The 26,318-nt window shown below is 41.6% G+C and overlaps 1 long non-coding RNA gene across 6 annotated transcripts in view; it reads left to right on the top strand.

Moving 5' to 3' along the window:
• Positions 1 to 408: 408 nt before the first annotated feature.
• The window catches only part of LOC309327456, a 53,000-nt gene continuing 27,090 nt past the window's right edge, over positions 409 to 26,318 (top strand). For 2 of the 6 annotated variants that reach the window (XR_014150544.1, XR_014150545.1), the window contains exon 1: positions 3,507 to 3,579. This is a non-coding gene — a long non-coding RNA (uncharacterized lncRNA). Of the gene's footprint in view, positions 730 to 3,506; positions 3,584 to 10,711; positions 10,906 to 26,318 lie in introns of those variants that run through there. The other 4 variants (XR_014150546.1, XR_014150542.1, XR_014150543.1 and 1 more) reach the window with 4 other exon arrangements.

Below are 26,318 nucleotides of genomic sequence, written 5' to 3'. Positions count from 1 at the left end.
AAAGACAGAGAGAAGCAGCCTGAATTTATGAGAAATAGCAAATCAAGGAAGCAGGGGAGATAGAAACAAGGGCAGCACCTTGGTATCATAAGAAAAGGTAGAAGTGAGACCTTTTGATCAGGTGGTGTTCAATGAGAACTGGGTTAATTTCTAGCACCTGGTCTGTCTGCTCTAAAAAGACAACTACCCAACACACACACGGATTTGCTTTGCAGGTCTCATCCAGATGCACACACCTTTCAGCCTTTAGTAATCAAAAGCACCCTTTCCTTCCCAGCCTAGTTGAATACTGTTAGTACTGAAGGACAAACTGCATCCTGCCACGTCCAAAACAGAATGAAGCCCCGCCCCCCCTAGTTTTTAAGACCACCCCATGGATGGTACTGGAGCAATTAACCCAATGTGTGTGTGGGGGGGTGCGAGATCTGGGAAGCTTACAGAAATAAAGTGGCAGTTTGGCATTTAACACCAGCATTTAGCACTAGCTCAGGGCTATTGAGAGCTGCTTGATTAGAGGGGCAAGGAAGGGAGGATGTGTGTGTGTGTGGGGGGGGAATTGGTAAGTGCCTCCTTCAGCTTCCCCCTTATCTAGTTGGTATGATCCTTTCCCTCAAAAAAGAGAACTTCGGGATCACTTGCTGCAGTTCAAGCGAAGCAAGGAAAGTGTCGTCGTGCTTCTTTTCCTTGAGGTAATAGCGTGATTGTTTTCCTTCTGTGTGTAAGAATGAGGTGTGCGCTTAGGAAGAAAACCCAGTCTTTGGAATGGCTGGGATAAGAAGCTTCCTGTTCAAACCTAAAATCTGGGAGGAACTCATAAAACGGCCTTAGCCAAGCTGCTTGCCTCCCTCTTTCAGTTTCCCCTGTGGAAAATGAGGACAGTTACTCAGTCGTGTCTTAATAGGATTCCTGTAGAGTTGACAGGACCCAGGAGTGGGTCACAACAGGAACACTGTCATGCAAATAGATGGTAAATGGTTAAGAAATGGGTCTCCAAATGCATGTTTGGGTTAAAAGTGGGTCCTGGGGTCTGAAAAAGGACATACTACAAAGCCAGTAGTAATTATTCCGAGTTGCTCAGGTCTTAACATGCTTTCAGGTGGAGCCACACCCTTGTCCTGGTATTGCCTTTATGATGGTGCTTTGAATACAAGACCTGATTGATAACGGGATCCTCCTATTCCTCTTTGTTCTCCACATGGTGCTAGTCCCTTTTAAGTGCGATTTACTGTATGTTCTTTTTATAAGAATTTAAAGTCTCAAATATATAAATTAAATGTTAATAAATTTACAAGGCAAACACATACATAAGTATCTTCTTCTTTGGCGATCACTCGTAGCCGAGTAAGATTGTCTTCCATTAACACAGTTTTAACAATGAGTCTGAAAGTGACTGTGGAGGCCAATTCTGGATCCACATTTCCTTCCACAGTGGTGACATTGGTTTCCGGGCGGAAGTTGATCATGGTGTGGATTTGCCAAGCGTGCCTTCCTCTTAGCATGTTTCTCCCTTGCGTCCTGAGTTCGAGTGTCTTCAAAGCCCGTGACACCTTTGGTAAAGGCTGTTCTCCAACTGGAGTGCTCGCAGGCCAGTGTTTCCCAGTTGCCAGTGTTTATACTACATTTTTTTAGATTTGCCTTGAGACAGTCTTTAAACCTCTTTCGTTGACCACCAGCATTACGCTTTCCATTTTTAAGTTCAGAATAGAGTAGTTGCTTTGGAAGATGATCATCAGGCATCCGCGCAACATGACTTTCTAACAAAGTTGATGTTGAAGAATCATTGCTTCAACACTGGTGATCTTCTTTCCAGTACACTGATATTAGTTCGCCTGTCTTCCCAAGTGATGGGTAAAATTTTCGGAGACACAGTTGATGGAATCTTTTGAGGAGTTGGAGGTGGCGTTTATAAGTGGTCCATGTTTCACAAGCATACAGTAAGGTTGGTGGTACAATAGCTTTGTAAACAAGCATTTTGGCTTCCATGCGAATGTACTGGTCCTCAAACACTCTGCACTTCAATCGGAAGAAAGCTACACTTGCAGAGCTCAGGCGATGCTGGATTTCGGCATCAATGTTGTTCCTTGTGGAAAGATAACTGCCTAGGTAGGAGAAGTGATTAACATTTTCCAACGTTACACCATTGAGTTGAATTTGTGGCACTGCAGAGGGGTTATTTTGTACTTGTTGGTGCAGCACTTTGGTTTTTTGGATGTTGAGTGATAGGCCAAGCTTTTCATATGCTTCTGCAAATATATTTAGGATGGTTTGGAGGTCATCCTCTGAGCATGCGCACACTATGTTGTCATCAGCATACTGAAGCTCTATGACTGAAGTTACGGTAACCTTACTCATTGCTTTCAGCCTGCTCAGATTGAAGAGCTTTCCATCTGTTTGATATGATTTCTACTCCGGTGGGGAGTTTCCCTTCGACACAATGTAGGATCATGGCAGTGAAAATAATGAATAGAGTTGGGTCTGAAACAGTGCAGGAAAGCAGTCCTGAAGCCATTTTGACTTTCCCAGTGACCTCAAGTGTTCCTCTGCAGTAAGGGAGGCAAATGGAGAAAGCCTCCCCATTGTTTCTTTGCTCACAAATCCTGTCTTAAGCGTGTATCTGTGTATGAATAGAGTGAGCCTGTGACCTGGATTCAGGAACTAAAGTATTCACCATCACAAAAGAGTAGCCAGACTGTCCAGGTAATGCAATCAGAGACTATTATCAAGCAATTAGTGACCATTATCCTTGCCTTAGGATTCTGCTGTAGACCAGCCCTTCTGTGATGTATATATGATGTATTGGGGGTGGCCTTAAGCTTAGAGGGTGGCAATTTCAAAAAATCCATGGTTCGGGATTCCTCCTCCCTCCTGCATATGGTGAGTGAGGACCTCGTTGCAACAGTTTAATAAAGATCAGGCTTACTAGCTGCTTTGCTTCTCAATATTCCTGGTTGGCCTCTGTTGTTTTCTCCTACTGACAGGGAACCCACTTTAGGACTCTTTACGGGCTTTTATATACCCTATAAGGGGAAAAAAAGAGCAGATTTTGTTTACAACAGTGCTGATCGGCTCGCGTATGGTGTTAGCTTGCTAGTCCTGCACCTGTCCAACCTATCCATTGCTGATGCTGTGGAGCACTGCATCTTGTGGGAATGTGCCGTATTAAATTATAAAACCAGCATGAAAAGCTTAATCCAATAAAATAGGTTGTCAGATTTTTATAGGACTTCCCTTCCTTCATTTTGTTGTTATGACTGGGATCCAAACTGATTAATAAATAGGAGTTTTGCCATTTTATTTCAACGGCATGATTGCACCTTTAAGCATTTTCTGTTAAGCAAACTGATTTTTTAAAAAATTGATATTTTCCCACCAACCATCCTCTATTGAGTATTAGTAATAGTTTATTCTTTATTTAATAATACACAATTTACAGCTGTTTGCTTTCATTTATTAATAGCCCTTTCCACTGAACAGGATTAAGAGAAATAATTATTTTTACACACCATAGGGTCCCTGTCAAGTATTAGGTGGATGTCATTAACGTCTCAACAATTGGGAGTCAGAACTGCAAGCAGCCAAGTAGGTATATAAAGCTAATAGCGTTCAAAGTTTTTTTCATCTTTCAAAAACAGTTTTGCTAGCCCACAAACTTTTGTCCATATAAAGCTGGGATTAAAAGATAGTCAGTGGAATATCTAATGCAAGACCTACAATATGTGTTAGCCAAATATGAGTTAGGAGTACAAAGGAGAAATACAGAGAAAAGTAGCATTTGCAGAAGACACAGGCTTTAGTGATTCAGCATTGTTTGGAAGATTCTGTATGCCAAGAATATATGCAATTTTCTGCTCCCAATTAAAAATATTCATATTGAGTTTTTGCAGATAATAATTATCGTAGGATTATAATAGGCTGAGGGATAGAGGATATAGGACTGACCCAATGTTTCTCAAAGAATTTTTAGCTAAAATTTGGAACATTTCAAGTTCTTCTTGAATAGTTGATAAATTTCCCTCTTCTGCTGAAGAACCTTCTGCAAACTGGTCAAGTAACTGAATGGGGTAGAGAATTTCAGCCACAACTGTAGATCTGGTTTTAATATTATTGGGTTTTGTTTGACTGTTTTTGAAGAAGGCAATTGGCCTGGGCCCTAATTTTTTCAGTCCTCCTTTTCATAGCTCATCATCCATCAGTATGTATTAACAATAGAGCTTAATTCAACAGTAAGTGACTGGAAATGTCTCATCCAGATTTAACCTTCAGAAATATTCAGTGAAATGCCCCCCTGTGTTTTTCTGCCTATTATTGCAGGGCAGATTTGGGGAGGTAATTTTCATTTGGGAAAGAACAAGTAACTGAAATCCAAAATAATACACGTTAAAACTAATTGCCTGTGATGTATAAGAAGGACTGCACTCTGCATTCTGTTGCTTAGGGCAAAACAGTACATCAATCTGGATTGGGGCATTGCGCCACTTTCCTGCTGCCATTTGCCCACAAGGGTAAAGCTTCTAGTAAACATAGCCTTCAGAGGAAAAGACTGGTGGTGGGATCTTTGGTATGGAGCCTGAGTCCAGATCGTGACCACATTCCAGAATAGGGTCTCTATGGCTGCTTTTCCTAAACATTATTATTATTTATTAAATTTCTCTTTATTAAATTATTATTTATTGAATTTCATCAGATGATCACAGGGCAGTTTACAATATAAAAACACAAAAAATGTATATAGCAAACAAACACATACACCCACCCACCCACCCCGCCCTGTGGTCAGCCAAGTATGCTTTAAAAGATGCATAACTAATGTAATGTGTAGTTTGGCTGAAGGAGAGATGGGGAATACGATGTTCACTTTACACTATTCAGGATAATAATAATAATGCATAACAGGTGCAACAGTGATGCTGATCTTCTACTTCAGTGGAATAGTGTTCAAAATATTCAGTGACAGTTTGTGGAACAGCAGGTAAATGAAGCAGAAAATGAAGCAACAGGTTTTCCCAATTCTTACCAAAAATGGTGGAGATTGTGAAACCGAGTAGTTAGCTCTACTAAGCACAATGGGGCTTATGTCTGGCTAAATATGTATACAACAGCACTGAATGGTTTTGTAATGAACATCTATTTTTACCATAAAATTCTATGCATCTATTGTGGGATTTTGGATATATTGTATATATATATGCGGGAGAACATGTCTTGATTCTTCCTCCTAGAGTGAAATGGCTTAATAAGGAAAATAATAGAAGGATTTGTATTTAAAAAATAAATAACACGTAAGAAGGTAGTTGAAAACACTTTTGATGCATTTATAAAAGTAAGTTGTACTAAAATAAATCCCAGTACATTTTAAAAAAAAAACACATTTCATACTTTAAAAAGCTACTTTTAAGATGGGAATTAAGCATTTTAATTGCACAGGGATTTATCAAAGCATTATCAGTACAAAAGAAATTCTTTTTCTCGTGCATTAGTTGCATACTAATTAACACAGTTTGATCTTCTCTAGATGAGCATGTTCGGAATTATTACAAATGGGAGAAAAGCGGTCTGTACACACAATATTATTTTATAGCATTTATTAAGAAATTGGAGTTTTTAATTGCTCCTTCAGATGTCTCAGAAACAGATGAAAAAGGACTATAGCAATAAACACACTTCATGAGGTTGCATGTACTATTTCCCACAATATTATTGAAGTTAGGTGTGTTACATGCTATCGGTTTCAATTGTCATGCTTTCCACTTCTAAAGATTCAACCTCAGAGAACTTTACCTGGGGGAAAGCCCAGTGGGGCTTACTTATGTGAAGACATATAACTAAAGTTAAGACCTCTTGAATTGAGGTGTTATTCAGAAAGGCCTTGACTCTGGGAAGGTGTATGTCTGTAATCTATCATCTCAAACACACAATTTGCCATATGTGTAGTTCATGTGGCTGCCGACAGATCTGTGAACTGCAGTGTGACAAGAGACCACTTCAAATAGGTTCATCCACGCAAATACATGCCTATCATGAGAGCCACAGCAATTCCTACATAGAGTTTAATGACCGCTGTGTGCTGTGCGCATATAAGGAAAAAACCTTCAAACATTCTGGACTGTAATCCACAGCTATTTAAATACTCATAAAATTCTTTAAAAAAATAAAAATCCCTGCTCTGTTATTATCCAATCAGTAAGTATATTATAGTTTAATCATTTGTATGAGCTCTGACTAATATATGAGCAAGGTGCATGTAACTATGCCTTTCTCTTAGCCAAGTTCCATCAGAAAAATGCACCATTTTAAACTAGTGAATACATTATGCAATAATTATAATCAAATAGAAAGCTGGGGGAGGTGGGTTTCTCCTGAACGCTTAGCATCAAAAGATTCAACCCTCACCCCCCCCCCATTTTTTTGCTTTTTCAAATACAAATTTTCTGTAGTCTCCTGAGTCCATTCAGCACCACATTAAAGCTTCGAAAATGTGTGCACTACTAGGAACAAACCATTAACCTCAAGGAATCATAGGTCACAGCATGAATGGCAGTCACCGGCATACTATGAGTTCCTAGCACTGAGAGTCAATGGTTTAATTAAACAAGATTTGCATGCTGCATGTAGATCACACACTGTGAAACACCTTGAGGCCAAGGCTGTCAGTATAATGTTTCATGGGATTGTGCTTAGCCTTCTGGCTGTTAGCAATGGCCATGGGGAAACAAAAGGTGCTGGCTCAGAGCAGAGAGTCGATTCAAACAGGAACAGCAGCACACAACACGCAGACAATTCTCTCGAGGTTTGATTGTGTATTTTGAAAGGAACTTAACATACTGAAGTAGTCAGGAGAACATGCCCTATAACAATTTTGAATTGTCACTGAACTGAGGCGCAGCTCATGCACACAACCGCAGTGCTTAATTTCCTTCAAACAGTACACCTCAGGATTGCACTTCAGTGACTGACTAGTGCTGGAAGGATACGCATGTCAGCACAGGATTGCAAGGATTTCTGCAATTGTACCTTCCCTGTTGGGAAACAATGAGAACAGGGCGATCACTGCAACTTCATCTAGTCAAAAAGGTCTATCTTCAGGTTAAAATATGGCAGTTCAGCACCATAGGTGCTATTATTTTCAAAATCAGTGTGTCAACCATTGCAATGTAGGTCCAGTGGTAGCTGGCTTTTATCCAGGTTAAGAAGCTATCCACAATAAGCCATTATTATAGAAGCTGATGGGCAGTATGGCCTTGATATTCTCACCTTCGTTTAATAGATGACTTTGCTAAAACTTGTCTTCTTTTGCCCAATTTAGCAAAAGATTTATCTATGTTGCTTATGCACACGGATTGAAATTTATCTTAGTACATAGTTCTGCATGTGTAGTGGTAGGCTGCGTGCAACTGGTGCTCAACTTCTGAAGATTCCCAGTGATACCTGTTAGGATTTTTGTTCCGTGTTTGCAGTCATGGGATTGTTGTTATCACATGACGGTGTATGTTTTCATTCCACAGTGTGGGAAGTGACAGACAGGATGTTTTGTGTTACTATGTTCCGGAATGTAGGATTATTGTCCTTTGTTCTTTCCCTTTGCTGACTGATGAGAAAGAGGAACGAGCTAAGTCAGAATGCTTCAAGTGTGTTATATGTAAATAAAGTAGATTAGCCAAGATGATGTGCTATTGGGTCTGTTACATGAACCACCAATACCCTGCAGGTTCCTAAGTATGTTGATGCTTCTTGGTATTGGTCGCTGTGATGTTTGGATTGAAGAAAGCTTTTGAAGCTCCCGAACGAATGACCAGGAGGGAGAGAACATGCCAGTCGACCTACAGAATAAAGAGTGGAGTGGGATGGATGACCTTTTTTGACTTGATGGCCACATTGAGAGTCAGCTCTCTGAGCGTCAGATGGTTGGACACAAGCACACTCTCAGAGTACATAGACACTTAGTGGGAGGGGGATTTATACAGGCAGGCAGATGCATAGACATTGGCACATGTAGTCAAGAAGGTGCATGCACACACCTTCAGCAGAGGAAGATATACAGGCTGACAGGCAAATACACACATTAAGGCAGGTGGACACACACACACTTTCAAGGACTTTTCCATCACCCTCTCCTTAGTTACAGACAGAGGGGGAAGGGGCGATCTGCCATGGCGCTTCATGTAGTTTTGCACCAATGCCTGATGAAGAGATACAATCTCCAACCAGGGTTTTCATGACCTGGCTAAATGCTTTGTGTGCATTCTGTTAGCTTTATACTTCGGCTGCGCTTGAGAATAATAGCCAACATTAGCAGATGGCTGCCAAGAGCATCTGCAACAAAAAGACTAAGTAGAACTTTTGGGTTTTCTAACAAGTCCCAGTTGACACAAAAGTGTGCACAAGTACCTGAGGGCAAATGGGGAAGCCAAATGAAGGTAACAGAATACTTAAACAGGGTTTGGTGTCTTTTTCTTTTCTAAAGGAGAGATCATTGGAGATGTGGCATTTTGTAACATTTGGGTTTATTTATAAATATGGGAAGAGAACATAGGTGGAGGCAAAGAACTTAAACACTCCTTCAAGCAGCAGGTCCACTGCCCTGGGTCAGGTCCCCAGAAAGAGGCTTCTGCATCCAAGTAGGTGACTTCAGCTGACAAGCCCTCTCCCTTTCTTTCCTTCTCCCTGCCTACTTCTGTTTCTGATTCCAAAAAATATCTGTTTTTCCTATGTACAATTCATTGGTTAGAGTGTGTATGTTGAGGGTCATCTACTCTGGGATCAGATGGATTTCTCTGTACCATGAATAGGGAACCTGTTGTTGTTTAGTCGTGTCCGACTCTTCGTGACCCCATGGACCAGAGCACGCCAGGCACTCCTGTCTTCCACTGCCTCCTACAGTTTGGTCAGACTCATGTTTGTAGCTTCGAGAACACTGTCCAACCATCTCATCCTCTGTCGTCCCCTTCTCCTTGTGCCCCCAATCTTTCCCAACATCAGGGTCTTTTCCAGGGAGTTTTCTCTTCTCATGAGGTGGCCAAAGTATTGGAGCCTCAGCTTCAGGATCTGTCCTTCCAGTGAGCACTCAGGGCTGATTTCCTTAAGAATGGATGCGTTTGATCTTCTTGCAGTCCATGGGACTCTCAAGAGTCTCCTCCAGCACCATAATTCAAAAGCATCAATTCTTCGGCGATCAGCCTTCTTTATGGTCCAGCTTTCACCTGTAGCCCCCCTCCCCCATTTCCCATCATCCTTCACTATTCGCTATGCTGGCTGGGGCCAATCGGCGTCGGGGTCTAACAACACCTGGAGAGCCACAGGTCCCCCCATCCCTGTTCTTACTTGGAATATTCCATAAAAGCCTCCCATTTTCTAGGCTTTAGCTTCCTTAAGGAGCCATCACAAAGCTATAGGCATTCTTTTGCCTGACAAAGGATGTAAACAGGCTGGTTTTCATAATGATATGCTCTGAGCTTGGTCAATTCTATGAGCAGGACTGGCTCCTGTTGATCCCAGGATCTCAGTTTGCTGTTGCTTGTCCCTCCCTGCTGTTGCTGGTTTCTCCGGTCTACTCATAAGAAATGCCAACATCAGGCTTTTTCAACCTCGGCTCTCCAGATTTTTTTTGCCTACAACTCCCATGATGCCTAGCTAGCAGGACCAGTGGTCAGGGATGATGGGAATTGTAGTCTCAAAAACATCTGGAGGGCTGAGGTTGAGGAAGCCTGGCCAACATCGTCTAAGGAATTTTGGGTGTTGTGGCACTTGAGAAAGCCTTCTTACACAAGCTCTCTCTTTCTCCTAACAACTGTTTTTCAGAATATTGCTTTTTCGGCTGCAGCAGGTTTCACAAAATCTTATTAGACATGGATACCCTATATAGATAAAGGGAAATAAGTTAGCATAAACAGCCATGAGCATTATTTACAATTTAGACTCTGTTTTTCTTCTTCATGGTAGTCTGCTTGTAATTCAGGCTGTGGAAATAAAAGTGAGTCCATTTCTCCCATTTATTTAAAGCAAAACTCAACAAACCTGCTGCACCTGGGACTGGGTATGGAGAGTGCCGCTGAATGGGACACAGCTGTTGACATCCACCTTGGGATTGCCCTTAAAAAACAAGCCTGGTGACAGCAGACTAGAAAGATGGCTGCTGTTTCCTGGAACTCTTCTCATTGTGAGATGTTTGCAGGTGAGCTGAGAGTTTGTTTGGACCCTGGGTGAGATCCCAGAGAATAAGAGGAAGGATGTGTCAGAAGGAAATTGAATTGATACTGATTTTTATATATAAGTAACTTTGCACTAATGCAACTTCCCTTCCATATCCTCTCCCATGTGCACTCCATAAATTTGCATTGAACCCCCAGAACATTTTTAGGGGGCGTGCAGGGAGATGAGAGGGAAAGTTAGTTCCATTGTGTACCCCCGAGTGCTTGTGCTGCCGAACTGTTCAGTTGGATGCCACCTTTTGTAAGACAAGGTTACCCCCTGCTTCCATCCTTGACCCACAAATTGTGATGGGTGCTGCAATTGATGACATCTCAGAGTGTTTACCCAGTTACTTGATCCCAGGAGGGAAGTGTGGTGATGAGAGATGAGTAAGCACTATTATGCATAAGGCTCTCTGGACTGGTTCAGTTTGCATCAGGTTTTTGTACAGACGTGTTCTTTCAGGCAGTGTTTGTTCCCCTCTTCAAATGTAGCCCAGTTTCATTCTAAACTACTTTGCTGACAGGAAAAATGACTGAAATTAAATGAAATGACTTGTGAAGACTCTGCAACAAAGGAAACACTTGTTCGTCATGAGGCATATCTAGTGCATAAATCATAGAGAAATGTCATCCTGAAAGCCTGTATTCTTTCTGAAAAGCTTCATTACAATGAAGACAATATACAAAGCAGAAGCAAAGAAAAGCTGCTAAATAACAGGTAATAGTAATAAAATCTCAATAAAATCCCATTATCCAGATGCTGATTATCTGAGGGTGCAATCCACTGAAGAAACCCCAAGTGTTAAGGAAATTAAAGGAAGTACGCATAACAGCTTAATTTGCATGGAAGTGGCTATGGTGATTGGCTTGGTTGGTTGTGGCATTTGGAATATTTTAGCTGGCAGGGCTGATGCTCACTAATAATGGGATCGTAATACAGATTTTTGCTATTCAGAATACTCATTTTTATTACGACTTAAGTCACCCTTACCCTGACCTTCTCACTCTCTTCGTAATTAATAATGAGACATATTTTGAGCTAATGCCCACTTTTGCATTTGCAAAGCCAGCATTCAACATACCAGGCTAGTGAGGCTCATAGCTGCTGTTTGATTATGCTCTGAACATTTTTTTATCTGTGCTTTGGGCAAGTCCACATATGGGCAGGATCTCAAGTTAGCCTCACTCCTAAATAAGATCTGTGGTCCCTCTTTGCATCCAGCTTGTCTCCAAGCCTGGATGAGGAAGGGCCTCTGCTCTGGAGGATCCCTGCCCCCCATTTCCTTCCTCTCTTGGAAACCATCTCATTTGCTTCATTTAACCTTTTGTGGGCCAAGGAGCAAGCTCTCACTGAGAATCCAAGGGCTGCAATCCTATGCATCCACTTCTTTGGAAATGGTGGGGTGGGGGCACCTACCTTTCAGTAAGCAGGAATGAGTTTGTGCATTCACAGCAGGTTCGAATTAATGTAATAATTACACCAGGCAGCTGGAAGTTGATGCTACACTACAGAAGTGAGATGAAAAGAATTGAGAAGCCAGGGAATGCAGGAAGCATTGATGGTAAAGGGACCCCTGACCATTAGGTCCAGTCGTGGCCGACTCTGGGGTTGCGGCACTCATCTTGCTTTAGTGGCCGAGGGAGCCAGTGTACAGCTTCCGGGTCATGTGGCCAGCATGACTAAGCCGCTTCTGGCAAATGAGAGCAGTGCACAGAAATGCCATTTACCTTCCTGCCAGAGCGGTACCTATTTATCTACTTGCACTGTGATGTGCTTTCGAACTGCTAGGTTGGCAGGAGCAGGGACCAAGCAACGGTAGCTCACCCCGTCGTGGGGATTTGAACCGCCGACCTTCTGGCTCAGTGGTTTAACCCACAGCGCCACCCGCATCCCCATTGATGTCTAGGGGTATGTAATTAGGTAAGGGAATGCAAAATGGAAGTGTGTATTTCAGGCATAGGCAAACTTGGCCCTCCAGATGTTTCGGGACAATAACTCCCATCATCCCTGACCACTGGTCTTGTTAGCTAGGGGTGATGGGAGTTGTAGTCCCAAAACATCTGGAGGGCGAGTTTGCCTATGCCTGGTGTATTTGGTAAGCATCTAACTGTAAATTGGGGTTTGATCTCTTAGAATTTTCCCAGCATCAGGGAAATCTAAATTGACTGTAAAATCAACTGTGAGGTGGATGCTGCATGAGGGAAACATGTGGATGACACCTCAAACCAGCCTCAAATATGCAGTAAATACACAATAGAACTTGGTGTGGATGAGCAATTGGTCTCATTGATACATAGCCCTTTCCTTTCTCAAAGCTGCAATGTAGTTTAGTCTTAGCATCCCTAGTGCATGTGTTGTTGCTGTTATCCCTCAGAAAAGGTAACAACTAAAATTAAAACCATGGAATAGCCTGGTGCATGTGTTTGCCTCTCCAATCATAATCCAAGGCCTGCCCCTGTAATTTCTACCATGAGCCCATGGTGTCACTGGGATTTATCTGCACTTCCATGGGGAAGAGTAGAAGCTGAGGATGTGCACTGCTGGAACAATACCACCATCATATGCAATTGCACAGTGGCTCAGTAGCTTATGGTGGGTAATAATTGTCTGGACTGACTCAGGTCAAATAGAACAGAAGCAATTCCCACCACCCAAGAGCCAGAAGAGGAGGTAGGCTGCAAAAACTCCAGAACACATCAGTGGAGGAAAAAGCTCCTCTGACAAGAGCTCAAAACAGTCTGGCTCATTAAAGCCACCCTTTGCAGTGCCAGGAGTTCTGCATTCTATGATGCACTGAACGGCAAGTTCATTGATGATGATGGGCATTAAATTCTGCCTCCTCAGAAGTTGTTAGACTTCCCATCATCGCTGACCACTGACTATGCTGGGTATGGCTAATGGGAGTGGTAGTCCCCATAAATGCTGTCCACAGCCTTTCACAAGACACTGCAAAGCTGTGAATGACCACAAAGGAGGCAGAATCTACCAGTTTCTAATCCCTCTGAAGGACAATTGGCGGTTCTTTTTAGCCATAAGGATTAGCTGTCAGGAGCTTAAAGGAAGCCAATTCACTTCTTACTCCCCCCCCCCTTTCTGTTTTTTCTTTTCCAACTGATACTCATCTTTCCATAGCTCCTGGAGACTGCTGAGCATGGGGATATTTTTCTATTGAACTTGGCTCCTTATACCTCCCTGGTGTATGTAACATCTTATTTGGTGGCGGATTTGTTTTTCTTACAACTTGATAGGTGCTCAACCATCTGTGTTTGCAGTTTTTATGTAATAAGTGAGAAATACAACAACAACAACAACAACAACAACAACAACGTGCTACAAATAATCAGAGGGTGCTTTAAAAGTTCTAGCAACAACAACGTGCTACAAATAATCAGAGGGTGCTTTAAAAGTTCTAGTTTAGGATTGCCCAACATGATTGTCAGGAGAACTCCATTCATGGGTGTTTGAGAATTATGTAACCACTTTCAAATTGTACATTTCTGCAGTAGCATAGAATCATAGAGTAGCATAGAACTGTAGAGTTGGAAGGGACCACAAGGATCATCTAGTCCAACCCCCTGCAATGCAGGAATCTTTTTGCCCAGTGTGGGGCTTGAACCCAGAACCTTGAGATTAAGAGTCTTATGCTCTACTGACAGTGCCATCACACAGTATGTTAACTTTATGTGTACATTACAAACTGGAACAGAGATGTGTTTATAGTGCCGCCTCCCAACATCAAATCCTCTTTCTTTAACAACTCTATGTTATGTACAGAAAGCCCAAAGCAAAATGGTGCATGTGTGTAGAAGCTCCTGCTCACATATAGGGTTTGTGTGTGATGGTGTGCTGATCCTGCAGGACTCCTACACGTGGGCAGGAGTTTGCATATTGGGCTTTGCATATAGACACTCGTGTGCAGCTGCTAAAGAAGATCTGATGGGGGCAGAGCGAAAAGCATGGCTCCAGTTCTGATTTGGACATGGTTATGCCACAGACACAAGCAACATATACAGAGGGCTTGTGTCTTTCAATTTCCACAGGGCTTGTCTAAGCTTTTTAAAAGAGGACATCTGTGTGGTATAGAACAGGCACGTCCAACTCCCAAGAGACTGCGATCTACTCCCAGTATAAAAAAACTGGCAGTGACCTACCCAAGGTGGCAACTAACTGGGGGGGAGATTTACCCAGAGTTGTTGAGCTTTTTTGGGAGAAGAGGCAAGAGTTGTTGAGCTTTTTGGGGGGAGCAAAGGTAGAGGAGCTGCTTTTCCATGATCACTTTCTCTCATCCCGCGATCTACCTGGGGCACCCCGGCAAAATACTGGTAGATCACAATCTACCCGTTGGGCATCCCTGGTATAGAATGTTGAATAGGACTAGGGAGAACCAATTTCTAATGCCCACTTAGCCACAAAAGTTACTGGGTAAACCTGTGCTAGTCAGGGATCTTTTTTCAGGAGGAACTCACCCGAATTCAGTTCCAGCACCTCTCAGGTGGATGCCATTGCCATTCTAGCAGGAAAAAAGGAGGCGTTCATGGTGAGTTCTGGCACCTGTTTTTCTAGAAAAATAGCCCTGGCTACAGTCATTCTTAGCCTGGCCCACCTCCCAGCACTTTTCTCAAAAATTAGGAAGACAACATGCACTTCCCTGAGCTCCTTTCAGGAAAAGGAAGATAAAAACGTAAACAATATAAAAAGAAAAATCTGGGAGCAGTAATTTAATCAGTGCCTTGTACAGTAGGGGAGAATTTTGATTCAGATCACAGGCATCCTTCAAATTCTGAAATGTGCAAGGGAGTTCTTCAAACAATACTACAAAAACACATATTAGTGGAAAGTCCACATTAAAATTAATAGTGAAAATAACATACAAAAACTCATTATATTAGGGGAAATTGCTAGCAACAATGTCTTACATTACTCAAGTTGCATACAAATGTGTTTAATGGAAGAAATTTGCATTAAAATGCTGAAGATTTTTTTTGTGACGATTTTTAAAAAAACGCAAATTGCTGCGGAAGTGTGGACAACTAAATTTACGATTGGAAAAATGAGAAACGTAGAACCTTCTATCCCTAACATAGACTCAGAGAAGGACTTTTGATCTGGTCTGCTAACAGAAGGAAAGGAGGCAATTTCTGCTTTCAGTCCTACTTCCTATGCACCACCCTCCAAATATGTCCAGATTATTGGACCCGCCAGAAGAGGGTGGCAGGTCGTGCGAGGAATTGTAGGGGAAGAGTGAATTGGCAAAGAAAGCCACCTCCTGGATCAAAATTCTTTTCTTGCGTAGGGGCACCAATTGGATTCCATCTAATAGCTATATTTTAACCAGAATCTGTAGGCCACAGTTCCCATAATTAAGCATTCTTGAATAATAATAGCAGCCATTCTGAGTTTGTTTATAACAAACTGGATAATCTCCCGCAAAACAATAGCATGCAGACACAAATTGGAAAACAAGAGGGCATTGTCTATGCTGTGCAACTGGAGGATTAGAATTCTCAAGCTTTTGATTTGGAGTTTATGGGAAAAGCTCAAATTTTAAACACCAGCAACAATGTTTCTGTGCTTTGCTGGCATTCTCTCAATGCAGTTTGTGTACTGCTTCAAGATACTCAGATGGCTGTATATTTTGCTTTCCCTGCGAGCAGCCAATTTGCAAGAAAGGGTCTAATATAAAAATTGCTATTTACTCTGAAGCAAGTGGTACAGTACATTATCACTTGACACTGATGTTGTTAGGAGGATAGCAAATCAATAATCAGTTCTCATTTAGTGACTTCGCAAACCATCAGCTTCCATCATTGTGAAGCTTGTTTCCATTTCTGCACAACCCTTATTGCCAGGCTAGCAACTGATTATTTTACAACAGACAGGGCTGATAGATGATCGAATGTATTTTTAATTACCTTTCTTGAAAATAAAATCAAGTGGTGAAAGGATTGAAACTTTGGACACTAACAGATGCATCGCAAATTTTTATACCTAAAGAAAAGTCGCCAGAAGTGATAGTTTCTCAACTTTGTAGAACAAGACAAGGATTTAGAATTCAGTAGCTGTGAATCTTGGTTGCTATTACCAAATGGCCTAGATGTGTCTATGTGCACTGAGATCCTTGGCATGTAAACTCTTCCATTCATCTCAGTGGAGGGAGATGGCTTGAATGCAAGTGGAGAAAAACTCTAACCATGGGTAGTCAACCTTTTTATACCTACCGCGCACTAATGCTTCTTTCTTAATGGTAAAATTTCCATACCGCGAACCAGTGCTTGATGGAAGGAGGATTCAGCTTGTGCCGTAGAACACCCTACCGCCCACTAGAATCCTGAAACGCCCACTAGTGGGCGGTAGGGACCAGGTTGACAACTCCTGCTCTAGACCAGGCATAGGCAAACTGCGGCCCGCCAGATGCTTGGGACTACAATTCCCATTATACCTGACCACTGGTCCTGTTAGCTAGGGATGATGGGAATTGTAGTCTTACCATCTGGAGGGCTGGAGTTTGCCTATGTCTGCTCTAAACAAATGCAAACACACACTAGTGAGTGCTTATTATTGAGCCTACTTAGAAGGCATACTTTGCTGCCTTCATGCATTCTTACTATGCCACACAGCAGAGCTTTTCCATGTAGTGAGGGGCCTCTTGCAGTCTACTCTGAAGGAGGGGAGGAACCAGCAGTAGCTTGCTGTGACATGTTTACAATGACTGCTCCCCGCTTAAAACGGGGGGCGGCCTTTGCGTGGACGCGCGCAGCCCCTAGATCTGGAGCGGCTCCATCAGCATAGGCTTGGCTTTGCCTTCCCTCAGGTGGGATACCTGGAGGTCTCCGCCTACCTCAGTCAGTTGTCCAATCCCACCTGGGGGAAGCGTTGCCAAGGAGACCAGGCCAGGTAGGGGAGGGATTACCTGCCCACACAATAGGTGGCAGGCAAAAACTTATCTTTATAGTCAGGCCTTTGGCTTTAATTTATCTCTGGCCTTTTAGAAGTGGGCGGGATGGTTTTAAGATACAGTCGTACCTTGGTTGTCGAACGCCCTGGAACTCATATGTTTTGACTCCTGAACGCCACAAACCTGGAAGTGAGTGTTCCGGTTTGTGAACGTTCTTTTGGAACCTGAACGTCTGACAGGGCTTCAGTGGCTTCTAAAGGACATTCCTGCAGCCAATCAGAAGCTGTGATTAGGTTTTCAAACTTTTTAGAAATTGAACAGACTTCCGGAGCGGATTCTGTTCAACTTCCAATGTACGACTGTATTTCTTTTTCCTCTTGGTTTTAATGTATCTTGATGGCTGCTTTGGGTTGCCCTGTGCAAGATAAGTAAAGGTAAAGGGACCCTGACCGTTAGGTCCAGTCGCGGATGACTCTGGGGTTGCGGTGCTCATCTTGCTTTACTGGCAGAGGGAGCCGGCGGTTGTCTGCAGACAGCTTCCGGGTCATGTGGCCAGCCTGACTAAGCTGCTTCTGGCGAACCAGAGCAGCGCACAGAAATACCGTTTACCTTCCCGCCGGAGTGGTACCTATGTACTTTGGTACCTCTGGTTACGTACCTAATTCGTTCTGGAGGTCCGTTCTTAACCTGAAACTGTTCTTAACCTGAAGCACCACTTTAGCTAATGGGGCTTCCCGCTGTTGCCATGCTGCCACCGTACGATTTCTGTTCTCATCCTGAAGCAAAGTTCTTAACCCGAGGTACTATTTCTGGATTAGCGGAGTCTGTAACCTGAAGCATCTGTAACCTGAAGCGTCTGTAACCCGAGGTACCTATTTATCTACTTGCACTGTGATGTGCTTTCGAACTGCTCGGTTGGCAGGAGCAGGGACCGAGCAACGGGAGCTCACCCCGTCGCAGGGATTCGAACCGCCGACCTTCTGATCGGCAAGTCCTAGGCTCTGTGGGCAAGATAAAGCAACTAACAAATTCAATAAATAAAATAATAGTCTACAGTGAAAACCCATTTTGCAAACACAGCTTGCTCTACAGCTGCTCCTTTTGCTGCAGAGGAACAAGATAATCAAGGAAGATTCATGTCAGCAGTAGTTCTGAACATGGATTCACTCGTGGCGCATTAGTATGACAGCTGCTTATACTATATTTTCATGATTTTTTATTAAATTTTATATTAAAAGGCAGCTGCTCATACCTTTGGTTAGGTACTGTGTAGCCGGTGCACAGGAGATAATCTTGGGAGAAAGGCAGTAATTGTTTTCTCAGTGTTCACTCATGTTTGGATAGTGGGGGCTGAACACGTTGAAACATTATTCTTCATCCCTGACATTAGATCCACCACCTGGATATGCTGTTGGCTTTCTACCATCTGTTAACTGGGACTTGCAATGGCCTATCAGAGGCTGGTGTCAGGAGAAACAAAATAATCCCTGTTCTGCATCCAAAAAGCATCAAGAACTGCTGCAGCCCATGCCTCCATTGACTTTATCAAACAAATGATTTATTGCTAGCTAATTTATTTTTAGAACCTGCTGTGATTTTTTTATTGCATTATCTATACAATTCTTAAGTGGAGAGATGCTTTCGTGGACAGCTCTAGTTTGCAGGAAAATGGCATTACCTCTAAAGCTGCTAAATGGTTGGTTTGGGGTCTTCAGCAATCACTGGTGAAAGGAGAGAGAATGGAGGTTTGAAAGCAGGTTGATTTTGCTCTGCATGCGACTGTGTGCATTTCACATTGAACAATAGCTTGTCCATGCTAAAGATTTTCAGCTAGTGGCAGTCATGCTGACTCCTTGTTCTATTTTTCTAACACAGCTGCCCATTATTAGCTCTTCCCAGCGGGTCACTCAGTATGTGTATCTTAAGTAAACCTGGATGAAAAATTGGCCAGAAAAGTAATTTAATCCCCAAATAATAAGTTTAGGGCTCCATAAAAATTAATGTTGAAAATGCCTTTTTTTTATTTCCTCAAATTAAATGTTTTCTTGGAGACTTTATAACTTTTCCTTCCCTTTATTCTGAAATATTTATCTATTTCCATGTTTTTATTTTTCCATGCTTATATTTTATTTTCCATGTTTACTATTATCTTTTATTTTTAGAAAAGAGGCCAAAATTATGTAAGAATTTTGTTTTAGTTGTGGCATGAAAATTATAACTTTGAATCTGATTAACTTTTTAAATTTTAAGCCCTTTACCAACTGAATGGTAATTCCTGGGCCCTGTTCTCCCACTGCTTTGCCCCACGGAAAACTGCTCTTTAGCGCTCAGTCAAAGCAAGTGGCAATTCAGGTTTCCCCTGAAATCCAAGTTGTTCTGACCTCTTGCTAAACAGGTTTTCCCTTGGAAAGGATCAGGGCAAGGAGAAAATCTCTCTGACTTGTGTCTAGAAAGCATGGGTCAATTTGTTCCCCAACAGATATCACAGCTGGAGAGAGACCTGTTGGAATGCAATGTAAAAGTGCTGTCTGAAATGTATAAAATATTGGAATGGGAGAGAAAAGATGAGCAAGTAAAATCCTCAGTGATACATTGGGCAATAGATATTGGTCATAATATAGACATGAAAGCATGGGAACGATTGGGGAATATGGATATAAATTTTACAGCATGTTATGGTCTAAGAGAAAATGATATGAAAATGATATATCGATGGTATCTAACACCAAGTAAATTGGCAAAAATATAAATTAAATAAGTGTTTTTCATTTTTCTGCTCAGTAATAAGTGAGCATTGCTTGCTTACTAAGCATGCTCAGTCCTCATGGACTCTTTTGAAGTTTTCCCCTAAATACATTCTGTAGCTGTTGTAGTTTATTAAATTTCTATACTGCTCTTCATCCAAGGATCACAAAGTAGTCTGTAAAAACACATAGTAACGAACAAAAACAACACCCCCACAGTTTAAAAGACCACAGATTGTTCAGTTAGCCATTGGCCTGGGAGATGAGGAATGCGTTTGACTGGCGCCTTGTTTAAACTCTGGGGTTCCTTCAATCTTGCTTATTCCTCCTTGTCGTGTGTGTCTGTAGTGCTGTTTTGGCTACGTAGGAATCAATACTCAGAATGTTTGTTATAGGTGTATTGGAAATATAATAGTACTTTATATCAGATAAAAAAGGGCACCCCTTTTATAAATTATAAAGAGTTCTGGAATTGCTTTTCTGTTTTAGAGTAGAAAGGTGGTCACCTGACTCACATTACATTGAAAGTATAGCTTCATTTGTAATCTGGTCTTACCAATACCTTATAAAATTATAGGAATATGGAATTTATTTTTATCAATGTACTTTTTTTTCTGCATTATTAATTATTAATAATTAATATTTATTTGCAGGAATAACTCATTAGTAAGAAAAGAATAACCTGTCATCATGACTACAATTGCAAACTCACTATAGGAATTTTGAATAAACATGCATAAGATTGAACTGAATGGTGCATTGAAAGTGATGGAGCAGGACTTAGTTGCAGCTAATCTAAATTCCATTGGTTTGACCTGTAATTCTATTGTGTGGTTCTTAGTTGTGGTCCGATTAACAAGGTGTTGTAAAGAGGGGGGAGGGAAACACGTTCCATGTAGAATCTCTATCATAGCAGTGATTCAGACCAGATTATAGCCCTCAATTGAATACCAATAAGTAGGAATGTGGGGGGGAAGGGTCTGAATAGTAACCAATATGCTATTATACAAAAACTGTGACGGTATGGCAGTTCTACCCTAATCATGCAGGTTTGCAGAAGAGAATTGTGCTGTAAGCAGATTCTTGCACTAACTCAGATGACTAGACAATAGCATAATACATTGTGCTTCCCTGCACTTGATGTGAACCAGGCATACATATTCATACTAATGTTGGCATGCACAGCAAAATGAATTTGCATATGTAGCTCCAGAAAGTGAAGAAAAAAGAAAATCTGTCGTCTTTTCTCACCACCACAATAATACAAATAGGAGCAACATTAAAATGGATGTGTCTGATTGCTAGAGTCTGGTGAATTGAAAAACTGGCTTTCCTTACCAGAATTGCAAATGACTGCATTATTAGAAAGAGGATTTTGCTTGTGTTTTTGAATGTTACAGTTAAAAATGTTCCCCCCACCCATAGTTTCAGTTCTTCTTCACTGCTTTTCTGGGAGTAATGAGGCCACAGAATGTTCTGTGTTCTGATGGCTTGTGGAGTCTCTTAAAGTCTTATTTATATGCAAGTATAAGTGAGGAAATGATGACCCAACATATGCAACCATCTCAAAACTCTTTGTGAAATGTCCTGGTTGAAACAGTGAAGTTCTTTCCAAGCAGATATCCATAAGATAAAGACATAGTATGGAATGTTAATGTTCAGATGAAGACATGAAAAGGAAAGTTAACAAAAACCTCTGTGGAATAACCAGCCTCCTATAACCAGCATGGAATAACCATGGAATATCCCAGCATGGAATAACCATGGAATAACTGTGGAATAACCAGCCTCCTATAACCAGTCTAATTATAGAACAAGCTGTCCTGCTGGGCTTAGCTCACCTTGGGAGGAACTGGCTATTCCATGGTAGGCAGCTGTTGTGACCTGTCATGGTGTCTCCAGATACCCCATGGAGCCTCACCATTTTGTGTCACTTAGTCTATCTGAGAAGCTCAACATGTGAGAAACTCTGATCTGGTTGCTGCAGCTCAGACCATATGGCTCTTGCAAGCCACTCTTGAGCTCCTATACAAATAATTTAAGAACTTTCACCAGTGTAACTATGCCAAGTTTTAATATGCATCTTTTTTTGAATGCTGTATAGAAAAGCACATGAATCTGTGCTTTGGAGAGTTTGCAAGTTAGCCAATTTTACCTTGCCAAACATGTGGTCTCTTTCTATGATAAGGGAAGTGGGTAGCATTGGAAGCAACTTAAAATGGGATATTTTAAAGGTCTAACAACCTATATTCCCATGCTTTGCTTTGCTGCATGTTTTGTGTTTTTTAAATCTTTGCTGGGGTTCCCTTACCAAAGAGTACTTGCCCCAAACTTGGATCTTGGCATCCCATCCAGGAATTCTCCTTTATATATCTATTATTTTTACATGCCACTGACAAAGTAAACTTTTTGATAGAAGTTTGATTCAGATTTTCTCCATTGTGGCTGTTCCAGGTCAAGACTCTGAGGAGTGGGGAACTTTGGACTTCTGTAGCCCTGTGTTGCACCTAGGAGGCTCACACATAGTACTTACAAAAGCCCTCTTGCTATCAGTACTAGGGGACAACACATTACAAAGGGATAAACGTGGCTAGTGTTAAGTTGTGGGTGAACGTATCAGACGACACAGCGATTCTTCAAACAGCTCTTGTTTATTCAGAGGCCAGAACAGAACTGAACTGAAGGGCTCAGTCAGCCTGCTTATATAGAGGTCCAGTAGAACGTAACTGTAGCAACTTTCTAAAACTATCCAATCACTGAATGTCACTTTCAATCCTTCATTTGCATAACTATCTACAGTATCCCCCTGCTGGCCCAGGGTGAGAACTTCAGTACATAACAGCTAACGTATGAATTAGTGTGGTAACACCTCCGCTTTGGACCTCCGTTCTGCAGCCCAGACAACCGCCTTCCATTAGCTTTTCAGTGCTTTCTAAAGATGTTCAGTTTCAATTAGCCTTCCAGATCAATATCACATCTGTGATCAGTCCTGGATATGAACTCTTATTTTAAGTATGTGTTCTAGTTTTAAACTATTTTTATATTTATAGTTTTTTCCCCAAAATGGCTTTGAAATGCAAGTGTTTTTAACTGCCATTATATATGTAACATTATAAATATTATTACACTGTAAAAAAAAACACAACATCAAGATGCTTCATGGGAATTGATTCATAAATGAAATGATTGCTATAGGTCTTGGGTGCTGGGGTTTGCGAGTGAAAGTCACCCATAATTCTAATAATTAATCAAGGTTTTATTAAACTGCACCAAACCTGAAAATCCCTGGGTTTAGCTTATGCTAACATGCCAGGCTATCCTGGCAGGGCTAGGTGAGTGTAAGCCATTGGCTGATGGCTCATCAAGGAAACTATCAAGAGACAGCGAACACTGTCAGACAAGAAGGGGAGGGACTCCTCCTGCAGCTGTGTGTTGGTGGGCAGAGACCCAAAGGATTTAGGATTTTTAGAGTGGATGACGTAAGTGAACAGGAAGTCATTTTGCAAGTGGCTTGGCAAGCAGAGAATGGGGGTGGCCATAACACGTTGTGGCTGGGAGAAGCTGCATCGAAGAGACAGAGTGGATGGCTTTTTGCTGTTCTTTGATTCTAATGGTGTGCTTATGGAGGAGGACAGACCCTCTTGGGGTGTTGATGCTGTGAGCCCCTCCATCATAGGCTCAATTTGTATATATGTGTAAATAAACCATATATCATAAAGACACCAGAGTCTCTACTGTGCCTCGTTATCCCTAAAGGGAACACAGGCCATAATGAGCATGCCTGCAACCCCTGGAATCTCACACAATTTGTGGATATTGGGGTGGCATATAATATTCTGATATTTATTAAGGCAAGCCTGTTAATACAGCTCCTCTTTGATTACCAAAACCCCCTCAAAACCCTTCTTCTAGGACGTTGTCAGACACTTGTATGATTGTTTTAAGATATCTGCTAGTTGGTTATGAGCACTGTTGAAATTGGTAACAGGCCATAATGAAAACTGAGAAATGAGGCCACAGCTCAGAATTCTCAACAATGGATCATTTCTAAAATGGGGCACTGATGTAATCACTGATTTAAAACTGTTCTGTTTAAGATGAATCTCGTACAATATTTAAATTACAGTCAGATGTATCCTCCTTCACCAAAAAGAGCTATATTTTACTCTTGTCAAAGTTGATCTCTGCCCTAGTCCAGCAATGTGGAAAAAGCTGGTTTCAGAAATGTATCCTAACTTTGCATCGAAGTTAGGATACATCTGTGCAGTATGCATGGTTCCTAGTTCTGTCCAGCAACCAGGGCTTTAAGTGCATAGCCAGAGTCAGAAAATTGGCAATTATAGCTGTGTGGGGAGGGTGAATTTAGTCTCTTCTTTTTGAACACTGCAAGTGATAGAGGTATTGTACACTTTGATGTTGCATATGCTAAGATAAAGAGTAGTGCTCCTTTAGCAGACCTTTACTCTCCATTTAATCCTCCCTCCTTTTATCCGTTCTCCTGATCAGCAGTATTATAAGAACATGGTCCATGCATATTTGCAGGTAAATCAAGCTTGTGTGTCATTTGATATACATTTATGTACAAGAATATTTAAATACATCACAAACTTGTTTACCTAGATTTCTGAAACTGCTTTCTGTTGAAGTTGTTTATAATAAACTTTCCAGATGGCTTTATCAATCATTTCTTGAGAATGACTTTTGCTTAAGTTTCATAGTCCCCCAAGTAATTATTTGTCTCAGAAATCAAAATATTTTTGCTCACTTTCTTCCTATACTCAAAACAAAACTTGGCAGTTTAATCAGCAATAAACCCTGGAGAAATGCAATCATAGGTTTTTTCCCCCCTGTTCTTGAAAAAAAATATTTTTGACTACTTTCACTTAAAAGTGCTTTTATCCCAGCAATGGCTTAGTTTACTTCAGGAGACTTGCTCCTCATTTTTGTGTTAATGAACTGCTAATCACATATCTTATTAAACTTGACTCACTCATTGATGCACCTGGTTCTCCCACAGCTCTCTGCTTGTGGCACATTACGATTTAGGCTGATCAAGGCAGCAATCTTTGGTTGTATGTGCTAATCTAGGCATGCCCAACTGGGGGCCAGATGTGGCCTGCAAAGCAAATTTTTATGGTTCCTAGAGGTTCTATCAAAATTTAATCAAAAAGTGGTGAATGCTTTACTTTCACTTTAATTCCTAAACATATTTTTTCCTTGGGCATTGCAAGAGATACAGATATTATTCTACACTTAAATGTTATATCCCTTGCAGCTTATTTATTTATCACGTTTATATTACACAAATACTATACCAGTTGTATTGGTTTATGGTCCCTTTCTGGGCTCAGTTGAAAATTTTAATGCCTTTTCCTGACTAGGACCGGAATGCTTGAAAGGCAGCTTGTTTCCCTATGTTATGGGTAGCTAACCTTTTTCAGCCCGAAGGTCACGTTGCCTCGTTAAAAACCCATTGGGTGCTGTGTGGCAACAGTGGGCGAGGTCAAAATGAATACACACAAGAGTCACAAGATGCCAGTCAGGTGCCTAAAGAAAAGCTATGCTATTCACCTTCAGAATATACTAAGCTCAGTCTTTGCTGATTCAGGATCGTATACTCAAAAAACCCTGCTCCATAAACTCCCATAGTAGCCATTGTTAGACTTTCCAAATGAGACTAGGTTGTGACGAACACACGCTGATCATGTGCATATCCTGAGCCTATTTATCCACTACCATATATTTTCGGGAGAGATGAGATTGCTGTCAGGTGGACCAGGCATTGCTGACATCCCTCCTTGCCAAAAATCCTTTCCCTCTTCTCTGAGTGGTCAAGTAACAAGAAGTGCTCTGGTCTACTCCAGTTTTTCCTAAATGATGCTGGTGCTGATCTGAGCCTGAGCTCGTTTCTGGAGTGGTTGGTGGTTGGTTTTCTGTTTTGTTTTTCAGTACTGCAGCTGATGCAACCGGTGAAAATAAATTGAATTGGGCTGGCAGGCTGTGAGGATATGTTTGGTGGGCTAGATCAGGCCTGTGGACCAGTGGTTCACCATCTCTGGTGTGTGCTCCTACTAAGGGGGGGGGGGGTGACCAGGAAGATGGTAATCTCTATAGTGGCTCCCCAGTTATAGAATGTACTCCTTGGAGAGGTCTGTCTGGAACTATTTTACTGCTGTTTGGTGGCCAGGCAAAGATTTTTGTATTTTCCCACAAGCTCTCTCTGCCTCCAAATTGGAAATATCCAAGGAAATGTCAATAGTCATTCTGAGTGGAACAAGCTTGTTTTCTCCTGCTCTAGAGGGTAGGACTCGAACCAATGGCTTCACGTTACATGAAAGGAGATTCAAACTGAACATACAGAAAAAACTTTCTGATAGTGAGAACTGTTTGACATTGGAACAGTCTCCCTCGGGAGGTTGTGGACTCTCCTTCCTTGGAGGTATTTAAACAGAGGTTGGATGCCAATCTGTCATGGATTCCTGAGCTGAGAT

Source organism: Podarcis erhardii (genome assembly GCF_964252035.2).
Source record: "Podarcis erhardii genome assembly, chromosome: 1".
NCBI lineage: Eukaryota > Metazoa > Chordata > Lepidosauria > Squamata > Lacertidae > Podarcis > Podarcis erhardii.
This window is presented reverse-complemented; position numbering and strand designations above follow the sequence as displayed.